This window comes from Cetorhinus maximus, chromosome 15 (genome assembly GCF_964194155.1).
Source record: "Cetorhinus maximus chromosome 15, sCetMax3.hap1.1, whole genome shotgun sequence".
NCBI lineage: Eukaryota > Metazoa > Chordata > Chondrichthyes > Lamniformes > Cetorhinidae > Cetorhinus > Cetorhinus maximus.
The window spans coordinates 20,996,187-21,009,172 of record NC_135893.1 but is presented as its reverse complement, the minus strand read 5'-3'; positions in this window follow the sequence as shown (position 1 = coordinate 21,009,172).

Sequence of the window (12,986 nt, the reverse complement as noted above, 5' to 3'; positions counted from 1 at the left end):
TCAACCTCCTCTGCAAAATGGAAAGGATGTGAAGCAGATTGCTGCAGAAACTGTGATGCACAGCCCAAATCGTCGTCACCCAAAGGATGTCTTCTAGCCCTTCTGTGTAGCCCACACAGCAGATAAAAATAGCCCTTGGGCTACAACCACCTACTCCATTGATGTAGGCAATTTCCTGTGAAGTAAATATATTGTTTATTGTTAAATCTAAATCAATTTTCACAAACAATTCTAAGTAAACCTTATGTGCCTTATATTTTGGGAGCACTTGAATTGTTTTAAACTGTAACAGTGACAATCCCAATAGTTTCTCATAGATCCAAGTTCTATGACTTTGCAATATTGCTTTCACAAGAACAGGTAAGATAATGTTTTATTTCTTTAGATTGTAGTTTAAGTATTACTGACTGTCACAGAATCAATGGTGCTTTGTTTTTCCAGTCTGAATGATTGGACTGCCTGAGAATGGGTGGGTAAACTCACACAAACCATTAGAAATTTCAGGAATGGATAAAGGACACCAGACTCATTAAAGCTGGCCCTATTTGATGCATCGATCCAATCATCAGCTTCTCGCTACCTCCCTCAATTTATTTTCCAAAGAAATTTAAATAAAATGCCTTTTAAACCTTAAATGTGGCCCCTTTCAGCATCTTCCCTGGTAACAAGTCTTTGAGCGATTTCCCTTTTGGTTCCTAACACGGATTTTTGTCTTGAGCTCCTGAATATTTGACATTTTTACCATAGTGAAGCATTTGTCTAGAACAACTAGATTTCATGATCTGAAAAACTGTAAGGTCAAGAGGTTACTCAGCATAATATAAAAGCAAAATACTGCGGATGCTGGAAATCTGAAACAAAAACAAAAATAGCTGGAAAAACTCAGCAGATCTGACAGCATCTGCGGAGAGGAACACAGTTAACGTTTCGAGTCCATATGACTCTTCATCAGAACTGAGGAAATATAGAAATGAGGTGAAATATAAGCTGGTTGAGGGGGGGTGGGACAGGTAGAGCTGGATAGAGGGCCAGTGATAGGTGGAGGCAAAGAAGAGATTGCCAAAGATGTCATAGACAAAAGGACAAAGGGGTGTTGATGGTGGTGATATTAGCTAAGTAATGTGCTAATGGTTACATTAAGGGTAGAAAGCAGGACGAGCAAGTGACAGATAGCCCTAATGGGGGCCGGGTGGGGAGGGATCGAAATAGGCTGACATGATCGGTCTGCCAGGACAGTCCTGTTTGTGGATTTTGGGTAGGAGGTAGAAGCGGGCCATCCGAGGTTGGGAGACTATGAGGTTGGAAGCTGTGGGGGGAAGATCTCCAGAGGAGATGAGGTCAGTGACAGTCCTGGAAACAATGGCTTGATGTTCAGTGGTGGGGTCATGGTCCAGGGGGAGGTAGGAGGAAGTGTCTGCGAGTTGATGCTCAGCCTCTGCGAGGTAGAGGTCAGTGTGCCAGACAACAACAGCACCACCCTTGTCAGCAGGTTTGATGACAAAGTCAGGGTTGGACCTGAAAGAACGGAGTGCGGCAAGTTCTGAAAGAGACAGGTTAGAGTGGGTAAGAGGGGCAGAGAAATTGAGACGACTCAAGGTTACTCAGCATAATGGTCAGCCCTCTTAATATGGGTAAGAAAAGTCTCCAGCCACACTCTGTAAGAATTCACAAAATCTGACCGTTAACATGGAAATCCATTTGAGTCACTCCCCATTCTTTGCTTGCAACACAATCTTACAGCACCAGGTTCTTGCCAAAACCCAGGATCAGCCTTTACTAATACTCAGAACCCAGCTCCTGCGCTTGCTAATCCCCAAGACTCCTGCCAGGTTCTTTTAAATATTAAATCTGTTCAAACTGATGCAACTTTCTTACCATTTATTATTTATCTAATGTTTTTAAAAAGGTAAGACTTAAAAGCTGAGTTCAAGGATTTTGTAAAATCAAGAAAATACACTGAAGGGTTTGGTTGAACGTGAAGATCTAGGTGTTTAAATCAATAAATCCCTGATAGTGCTGAGTGTAGGCAAATAAAGCCACTCAGATCAAACACAGGGGGATCACAGATGAAACAGGATAAGGATTGGCATATAAATACTGTGGCTACAACAGCAGGTCAGAGACTGGGAACTCTGTGGCGAGTAACTCACCTAACTCCCCAAAGCCTGTCCACCATCTACAAGGCACAAGTCAGGAGCGTGATGGGATTCCCTCTACTTGCCTGGATGAATGCAATAACGCTCAAGACCTTCAACACCATCCAGGATAAAGCATGCCACTAGATCAGCACCTAATCCATCACCTTAAAAATTCACTCTCTTAACCACCAATGCACAGTGGTAGCAGTGTGTACCATCTACAAGATGCACTGTAGCAACTCGCCAAGTCTCCTTCGACAGCACCTTCCAAATCCGTGATCTCTACCACTCTGAACAACAAGGGCAGTAGACACATGGGAACATCATCACCTGCAAGTTCCCCTCCAAGCCACACACCATCGTGACTTGGAAATATATTGCCGTTCCTTCACTGTCACTGGGTCAAAATCCTGGAACTTCCTTCCTAACAGCACTGTGGGTGTACCTACACCACATGGACTGCAGGGGTTCAAGAAGGCAGCTCACCATCACCTTCTCTAGGGCAATTAGGAATGGGCAATAAATGCTGATCTAGCCAGTGACACCCACATCCCATGAACGAATACAAACTAGAAGAAAAAAAATTGGAGATCCGATTCAGCTCAACTTGGTACTAAATCTCTGCAGCTCGCTTTTCTCTTTTGATTCACTCATTTACTGGTAATAAGATACCCACTGACAAAGGGATTACAATTTATTCAGCAGAAAGCTACATTTGAAGAGTTCTCATCGAGACACCATTTTATGATGTATTATTCATCTCTTTCTCTACCTGAACCACATGAAGCAGAGAAGGGGGCCAGTGACTCAGATTTAAGTTTTCCATCTCACAGCAGGCATCATCCCACACTCAAACTCTGCATAACACCAGCTCAGATACACCCACCTCAAGGGATGTGGGTAAGAGTGCAGAGAGCGCACGGAGTGGTTCATACAGCAAAGTGAGCGGCAGCTGGCACAGGAACTTGTGTTTCTGAGGCCAACGGAGCAGATACTGAACCCACCTTTTCTGGAATCAATCCTCACATGGAGGGGATCCAGATAACTGGGCACTTGCTTTTAAAAACAAAAAGCTAAAAGCTACTGCGGATGCTGGAAATCCAAAACAAAAACAGAATTACCTGGAAAAACTCAGCAGGTCTGGCAGCATCGGTGGAGAAGAAATCAGTTAATGTTTCGAGCCTTCACGACCCTTCGGCAGAACTGAAGCATAGTTAGGAGTGCTTCAGTTCTGCCGAAGGGTCGTGAAGGCTCGAAACGTTAACTTGCTTTTAAGTTTCCTGAGCTTCAAAGTTTCCTGCAACTATTGGAGACTGCCCCAAGCAATTTTCAACAGGTACTGGTTGATGTGGCCTTGTCCATTGATCAGTCTGATGTGGAATCGAAACACCGCTTCATCACAGAATGTATGGTAACTTGAGAAATATCTACAACACAGACCCAACTCTGTGACAGTGGCTCAAGAGTAACCACCATATTGAATACATAGGTGGCTGCCGTAGAAGCCTTTGCCTCCATTAGTTAACAGGTTATCCTCTTCTTCTTCAACAGGCTCCTTACAATTGCATAAAGGGACTTCAGCAATCTCACAGAGGGACAGATTAGCTCAGTTGGCTAGAGTGTGGTTCAGAATAACACCAAAAGTGTGGTTTTTATTCCCATTCCAGCGGAGCTAGACTTGGGACCTGCCTCCCTGCCCTGCCCCTGAGAGTGGAAGGCAATGGAAAACCAGGACCAACAAAAACTGCCAAGAATACAGCGCAGGAATGAGCCAAGGACCCGCCTTTGGGTGGAGCTCATATGACACGAGACTTAACCAAGGCTGTAATGAGGTCAGGAGCTGAGTGATCCTGGTGGAACCCAATCTGATCGTAAGTGAGCAGGTTATTTCTTAGCAAGGGCTGCTGGATAGCACTGTTGATGACCCCTTCCATCACTTTACTGATGATTGAGAGTAGACTGATGGGGCAGTAATTGGCCAGGTTGGGTTTGAACTGTTTTTTGCGTACAGGACATTCCTGGGCAATTTTCCACAAAGCCAGGTAGATGCCAGTGTTGTAGCTGTACTGGAACAGCTTGGCTAGGGGCGCAGCAAGTTCTGGAGCACAATTCCTCAACACTATTGTCGGCATATTTTCAGGGCTCATAGCCTTTGCAGTATCCAGTGCCTTCAGCTGTTTCTTAATATCACGTGATGCTGGGGACCTCTGGAGGAGGAAGAGATGGATCATCCACTCGGCACTTCTGGCTGAAGATTCTTGCTATATGCTTCAGTCTTATCTTTTGCTCTGATGTACTGGGCTCCCCCATCATTGAAGATGGGGTATTTGTGGAGCCTCCTCCTTCAGTGAGTTGTTTAATTGTCCACCACCATTCATGACTGGATGTGGCAGGACTGCAGAGTTTAGATTTGACCTGTTGGTCGCGGGATTGCTTAGCTCTGGCTATCACTTGCTGCTTACGCTGTTTGGTACGCAAGTAGTCCTGTGTTGTAGCTTCACCAGGTTAATGCCTCATTTTTAGGCATGCCTAATGCTGCTCCTGGCATGCCCTCCTGCACTCTTCATTGAACCAGGGTTGATCCCCTGGCTTGTTGTTAATGGTAGAGTGGGGGATATGCCGGGCCATGAGGTTACAGATTGTGGTTGAGTATAATTCTGCTGCTGCTGATGGCCCACAGCGCCTCATGGTTGCCTTGTCTTGAGTTGCTAGATCTGGTTGAAATCTATCCCACTCAGCACAGTGGTAGGGCCACACAACACGATGGAAGATATCCTCGATGTGAAGACGGGACTTTGTCTCCACAAGGACTGTGCAGTGGTCACTCCAACCGATGCTGGTATGGACAGATGCATCTGCGGCAGGCAGATTGGTGAGGGTAAGGTCAAGTATGTTTTTCCCTCTTGTTGGTTCCCTCACCACCTGTCGCAGACTCAGTCTAGCAACTATGTCCATTAAGACTCAGCCAGCTCGGTCAGTAGTGGTGCTGCCAAGCCACACTTGGTGATGGACGTTGAAGTTGCTGACCCAGAGTACATTTTGCACCCTTGCCACCTTCAGTGCTTCCTCCAAGTGGTGTTCAACATGGAGGAGCACAGATTCATCAGCTGAGAGCACGGGGCAGTATGTGGTAATAAGCAGGAAGTTTCCTTGCCCATGTTTGACCTGATGCCACGAGACTTCATGGAGTCCGGAGTCAATGTTGAGGACTCCCAGAGCAACTTCCTCCCGACTATATACCGCTGAGCTGCCACCTCTGCTGGGTCTGTCCTGCCAGTGGGACAGGATGTACCCATGGTTGGCGATGGTGGAGCCTGGGACATTATCTGTATGATTCTGTGAGGATGACTATGTAAGCTGTTGCTTGACTAGTCTGTGAGACAGCTGTCCCAATTTTGGCATAAGCCCCCAGATATTAGTAAGGAGGACTTTGCAGAGTTGACAGGGTTGAGTTTGCCATCTGGTTTCATTCCTCTTTGACTTTCTAGCGGTATGATAAAACTGAGTGGCTTGCTAGGCCATTTCAGAGGACATTTAAGAGTCACCACATTGTTGTGGGTCTAGAGTCACATGTAGACCAGATCAGATAAGGATGGCAGATTTCCTTCCCTCAAAGATATTAGTGAACCAGACGGGTTTTTACAAGAATCGACAATGGTTCATGGTCATAATTAGACTTTTGATTCTAGATTTTTATTGATTGAATTCAAATTCCACCACCTGCTATGGTGGGATTCAAACCCGGGTACCCAGAGCATTACCCTGGGTCTCTGGATTATTAGTCCAATTATAATACCACCGCCACCCCCCATGACAATATCATAGTTACCATTCATCTATATCAAGCAGAGCAGTGGGCTTAGTGAGACTAAGTAAGGCAGGAGGCATGAATTAAGCATGGATTGTGGTGCTTTTTTTCAGGATGGCAACTCTTGGATGCTCCCATCCACCTGTTTTTTGTTGATGTATGAGGAAGCAGACAGGAGCAGTTGCCCTCTTAGCTCCTGAGCTGGAACAGAAGCCCATGACCAGAAAGGTTGAGGACTACCTCCATTACAGGAGCTCTCTCTGACACACAGCAGTCAGCCACCTCACATGTTCCTGCCCCAAGATCTAGAGCACTTTAGGCACCTAGGGTGACAGATGCTACTAAAGAGGAATTCACACAGTGAAATAAAACTGGTTTCACGGTACTTGTACTGTGTGCAGAATGGTGTTGTAGTATTGGATATTGTACCAGCTTATGACAGGAATGAGATCTTTGCTTGCTCAATAGGGACTGAAGGCAACATGGGATAAAGGATGTTTGTTGATTGCCTGCAATGGATACACACAATGGATTAGGTGGTGTTGACAGTAACAGCCTGTTAAATGGCTCCAGTTGCTGGCAATGGTAATTCAACAGCTTCAGTCTCCTGTATCCTCTTTGTTGGTGTTTGTTACCTCTTGTTGCTACGTTTTGATGCTTTCTTGGGCTGCAAAGTTGGGTAGCACGCATCAGGGACTGATGAAGTGGGAGACATTGGCCAGGCTAAGTTGTAGCACACTTGATAAATGTCTACATCATCATTTATGAAGTATATTTAATCATGACTCTAATGGACAGCCATAGAGAGATTACGACTCTAGGCAGCACAGGGTCGCATTGGGCTTTTAATAACATCATGACTTCTGCCAGGGAAATGGGCACTGATCTGCAAGACTAAGCACAGGTAGCACAGACCAGTTAGACAGCAATGAGATGATAGTTCTTACAGTTCATGATTATGTGCAGGAACACACAAGGATATGTAGGTGCAACCCTGGACTTTGAGGAACCCTGCAATTTAAAAAAATACAATATCCTCTTATGTTATTTCCATTGTCATTTCCATTGTCATAGAGAAAGCAATGACGTTGTAAGCTCTGGTAGATAGTACAGCAGGTCTGCTTGATACATCTGTGCATTGCAGATTGACAGAATATGCTCATACACCCCATGACAGCCTGGAATGAGTCTTAAGGCATAAATGTCTAGGGATGAAGTCACCATCCTAGCCACTGACGCGCCACATCAAACCTGGGGTTTGGCTTTGGGCCTGCGTGCAGTATTTGGTAAAACCTACCACAACCTCCCTGGTGAATCTTAGTCTACATATTCACTGTTCCTCAGACAAGTCCAGGGAAATCCATCTTTGCCTTAGCAGTAGCTTACCAAATGTGTGGCTTAGCAACCATGGATATCCAAGTTATAAAATTAATTCAGTCTGCTTCTTACACAAAGGTGAGAATGTCCAAATGACATCATATCTGCTACTTTAACATTGTGAAATTTGGGTTCTTATTTATTTTTGATGACATCTTCCTATGCCAGTCACACAACCCACTAGAAATGTACATCATGGATGGAGGTCCAAGGTAAGTGATCTCCACTCATACCTCTGGTCAATTGAGCCTGGATAATGTCGATTGATGGAGCTGTAATCAAGCTGAAATCCATCTTATATTGTTTTTCTTCATGCTGTTTCGAAGCTTCTCAGCTAAACACAAAAACTTTGATTATTATGTGTTTTGTTGATAAAAGATGTAAATAATCAAACTCATCAGAGTTGTGCTCTGTTTCAATCCAACGTGTAAGGAAGCTGTTTTGAAAAATTCACTACTTTCCACATTGTTACCTACCACCAACTGCCTACACCATAACCATTCATTCTCCATTCACACTACCCGTTTATCAAATTACATATTATCCCTTCTCCTAGCAAACATCCCGAGTTCTCATTCCAGCTTCGCCCAAACCCCAAATGTATTACGCCCAAGTGCTCAAATACTCACTAGAGTCATAGGGTCTGCAGCACAGAAAAAGGCCCTTCGGCCAATTGAGCCTGCAACAGGCAAACAAGTACCTAACTATTCTAATCCTATTTTCCAGCACTAGGCCCATAGCCTTGTATGCCATGACATTGCAAGTGCACATCCAAATACTTCTTAAACGTTATGAGGGTTTTTGCCACTACCACCCTTTCAGGCGGTGAATTCCAGACTCCCACCATCCTCTGGGTAAAAAAATTCTTCCTCACATCCCCTCTAAACCTCCTGCCCCTTACCTTAAATCTATGCCCCCTGGTTATTGATCCCTCCACCAAGGGGAAAAGTTCCTTCCTGTCTATCCTATCTATGCCTCTCATAATTTTATACACCTCAATCATGTCTCCCCTCAATCTCCTCTGCTCCAGGGAAAATTACCCCAGTCTATCCAATCTTTCATCATAACTAAAACTCTCCAGCCCAGGCAACATCCTGGTAAGTCTCTTCTGCACTCTCTCTAGTGTAATCACACCCTTCCTATAATGTGGATTCCAGAGCTGCACGCAATACTCTTAGCTGTGGCTTAACAGCGTTTTGTACAGTTTCAGCATAACCTTCCTGCTTTTATATTCTATGCCTCGGCTAATAAACGCAAGTATCCCATATGCCTTCTTAACCACCTTATCTACCTGTCCAGCTAACTTAAGGGACCAGTGGACATGCACACCAAGGTCCCTCTTATCCCCGGTACTTCCCAGGGTCCTACCATTCATCATGTATTCCTGTGCTTTGTTTGTCCTGCCCAAGTGCATCATCCCACACTTATCCAGATTAAATTCCATTTGCCACTGATCAGCCCATCTGACCAGTCCATCTATATCCTCTTGTAATCTAAGGCTATCCCCCTCACTATTTACCACCCCACCAATTTTCGTGTCATCCGCGAACTTACTGATCAATCCTCCTACATTCAAGTCTAAATCATTTATATATACCACAAACAGCAAGGGATCCAACACCGATCCCTGTGGAACGCCAATGGACACAGGCATCCAGTCACAAAGACACCCCTCGACCAACACCCTCTGCTTCCTGTCATTGAGCCAATTCTGGATCCAATTTGCCAATTCTGGATCCAATTTGCCAAATTGCCTTGGATCCCATGGGCCCTTATCTTCGTGATCAGTTTCCCATGCGGGACCTTATCATAAGCCTTGCTGAAGTCCAAGTAGACTACGTCAAATGCATTGCCCTCATCTACACACCTGGTCATCTCTTTGAAAAATTCAATCAAATTGGTCAGACATGACCGCCCCTTAAGAAAACCATGCTGACTGTCCTTGATTAATCCCTGCCTCTCCAAGTGTAGATTAATTCTGTCCCTCAGAATTGCTTCCAATAGTTTCCCCACCACTGAGGTTAGACTGACTGGCTTGTAGTTCCCTGGTTTATCCCTTCCTCCCTTCTTGAATACCGGTACCACATTGGCTGTCATCCAGTCCTCTGGCACCTCTCTTGTGGCCAGAGAGGTATTGAAAATTATTGCCAGTGCCCCTGCTATCTCCTCCCTTGCCTCACTCAACAGCCTGGGATACATTTCATCCGGGCCTGGAGATTTATCTACTTTTAAGCCTGCCAGACCACTTAGAACCTCCTCCCTTTCTATGCTAATTTCTTTAATTATATCACAGTCCTTTTGCCAGATTTCCATACCCATGTCATCCCTCTCACTTGCGAACACTGACACAAAGTATTCATTTAGAACCCTACCTACTATTCTGATTACTCCTCGACTCTCCATCCTCGTTCACAACTTATTCCTCCATCACAAGTACCCACTTCCCCATAACATTCACAAGCCTTTCCAAACTACTTGCTACCTCATAACTGCCTCGCTTTCCCAACGTCCTTATCTGCAAACCCAGCAAATTTTTCTCAAACACCATATCACTTTACTTAGCCTGAACAATGCTGCAGAAAATCCACCTGATGTGAGAATTACAACAGGACATTCAAGGGTTATATGGAATGAATGTGGTCTGTTTTTGTAGAACTGCGGCATCTATTCCGGATTAGTGGGGAAAGATGAAGTGAACAGTGGTCATAAATGCTCTTGAGCAGTTACCAATATTTAGAGTTCCAGGAGCCTTCTATAAACCCAGATCACTTCTGTAATTGTTAACCATTCTGTGGGATACCAAGAATAGGAGATCTCAATCTATTTATAAAAATGTGAAAAAAGCAGCAGAATTTCATAATCTTCTAATGGTCACACAAATGCAAAACAACTTTGGAATTTTTTCATCAAGACTTGTTCAATCTGTTATTCCAATTGATGGCCCATTGCTGGGATTGCCAGGGGGAACCTTATCATGGTTTTGGAAAGGAGAGGAAGGTGTGAGGGTAGAGGCATGGGAGATGGGTTGGACATGGTTGAGGGCCCTGACAATCACAATGGGTGGGAAACCTTAGCTAAGGAAGGAGGAAGACATGTCAGAAGCACCGTTTTGGAAAGTGGCATCATCGGAACAGATGCAATGGAGGCGAAGGAACTGAAAGAATGGGATGGAGTCCTTACAGGAAGCAGGGTGTGAGCAGCTGTAGTCAAGGTAGCTGTGGAAGTCGGTGGGCTTGTAATGAATATTGGTGGACAGTCTATCGCCAGAAATTGAGACAGAGAGGTAAGGAAGAGAAGGGGAGTGTCAGAGATGTACCATGTGAAAGTGATGGAAGGGTGGTAATTGGAAGCAAAATTGATACATTTTTCCAGGTCCAGATGAGAGCGTGAAGCGACACCGAAACGTTCATCGATGTACCGAGAAAAGAGTTGTGGGAGGGGGCCTGAGTAGAACTGGAACAAGGAATGTTCCACATACCCTCATAAAGAGACAGGCATAACTGGGGCCCATGCGGGTACTCATAGCCACATCTTTTATGTGGAGGAAGTGAGACAAGTTTAAGGAGAAATTGTTCAGTGAGAGAACAAGTTCAGCCAGACGGAGCAGCAGTTTAGCAGCATTCACTGCTCTTAATGCGGTTTCCACTTTTCACCCCGCCAGCCTCCGCATTCAAAGGATCATCCTCCACCATTTCCGCCAGCTCCAGCATGATGCCACCACCAAACACATCTTCCCTTCAACCACGTTGTTGGAATTCCGTAGGGACCGTTCCCTCCGGGACACCCTGGTCCACTCCTCCAATACCCCCAACACCTCTACCCCCTCCCATGGCACCTTCCCATGCAATTACAGAAGGTGCAACACCTGCCCCTTTCTCTCCTCCCTCTTCACCACCTAAGGGCCCAAACACTCCTTTCAGGTGAGGCAGTGCTTCACTTGCACCTCCTTCAATTTAGTCTACTGCATTCGCTGCTCCCAATGCGGTCTCCTCTACATTGGAGAGACCAAACGCAGACTAGGTGACCGCTTTGCGGAACACCTTCGGTCTGTCCACAAGCATGACCCAGACCTCCCTGTCGCTTGCCATTTCAACACACCACCCTGCTCTCATGCCCACATGTCTGTCCTTGGCCTGCTGCAATGTTCCAGTGAAGCTCAACGCAAACTGGAGGAACAGCACCTCATCTTCTGACTAGGCATTTTACAGCCTTCTGGACTTAACATTGAGTTCAACAACTTCAGAGCATAAACTCTCTCCTCCATCCTCACCCCTTTTTTTATCCCCTTTTTTCAATATTCATTTTCATTAAAAAAAATTTTTTATCCACTTATTTTTACTTTCATTTATTTTCATTTTTATTCATTGTTTTATTCCCACCTTTTATCCTATTTTCAATCTTTTTTCCCACCACCGTCCTCTCCTCCCACCCCATTCCCACAAGAGCCATCTGTCACTTGTTCATGTTGCTCTTTCCAGAGTGCTTACCCTTGTCCTGCTATTATCACATTCTGCTTTCTGACCTTACTGCCACCATCAGTATCTCCTTCAGCCAGTACCACCACCATTAACACCCCTTTGTCCTTTTGTTCATTACATCTTTGGCAATCTCTCCTTTGCCCCCACCTATCGCTGGCCTTCTATCCAGCTTCACCTGCTCCACCCCACCTTAAACAGTATGTTTCATCACATTTTTACTTCTCTTTAGCTCTGAAGAAGAGTCACATGGACTTGAAATGTTAACTCTGTTTCTCTCTGCACAGATGCTGTTAGACCTGCTGAGTTTTTCCAGCATTTTCTGTTTTCGTTTCAGATTTCCAGCATCCGCAGTATTTTGCTTTTATTCTTGTATACCTTTCCAAATTTTATTTAACTTATACAAAGCACAGGTAGATAAGAATTCTACAAGACATCTATACATCAATTAAGCATTGGGGCTACTGAGTGTAAATGTTAATTGGTGATGCTTGATACCACACTCTGTTATCTCGAATAAGCAAACGCCAAAACTACCTTGAGGCTTGTTAACTCAGTGGGAAATCACAACATTTAATAAGACAACAGGAACGTCTATAATGAGTCATAGTCATAGAGTCATAGAAGTCTACAGCACAGAAAAAGGCCCTTCGGCCCATCGAGTCTGCGCCGGTCAAACAAGTACCTAACTATTCTAATCCCATTTACCAGCACTAGGTCCACAGCCTTGTATGCCATGGCATCGCAAGTGCACATCCAAATACTTCTTAAATGTTATGAGGGTTTCTGCCTCTACCACCCTTTCAGAGATGGTCCTATGAATGAGGAACACAACAGATGATAATCCACCACCTAAATGAATAAGAAACTAATCATGCACTGATTGAGCCAATCAGAATCCAAAACTAGGACAAATCAAGTAGTCTAGAAAGAGTTAAAAAGCACTAGCTTTGAGCCATCAGGCGTGCTGAATTTGAAGACTGTTTTCCAGCTGGGAGTAGAAGACCACAGAACTCGAGAGACAGGGAAAGAGAGAATTCCCTCGTGCCCTAGGCTGAAAGAACTGTGTTAAGCCAGTAAAGTCATTGCCTAGCTTTGTTAAGTATCACTTTTATTCTTTCATGGGGTGTGGGCATCATTGGCAAGGCCAGCATTTGGTGCCTTTGCACTGAGTGATTTGCTAGGCCA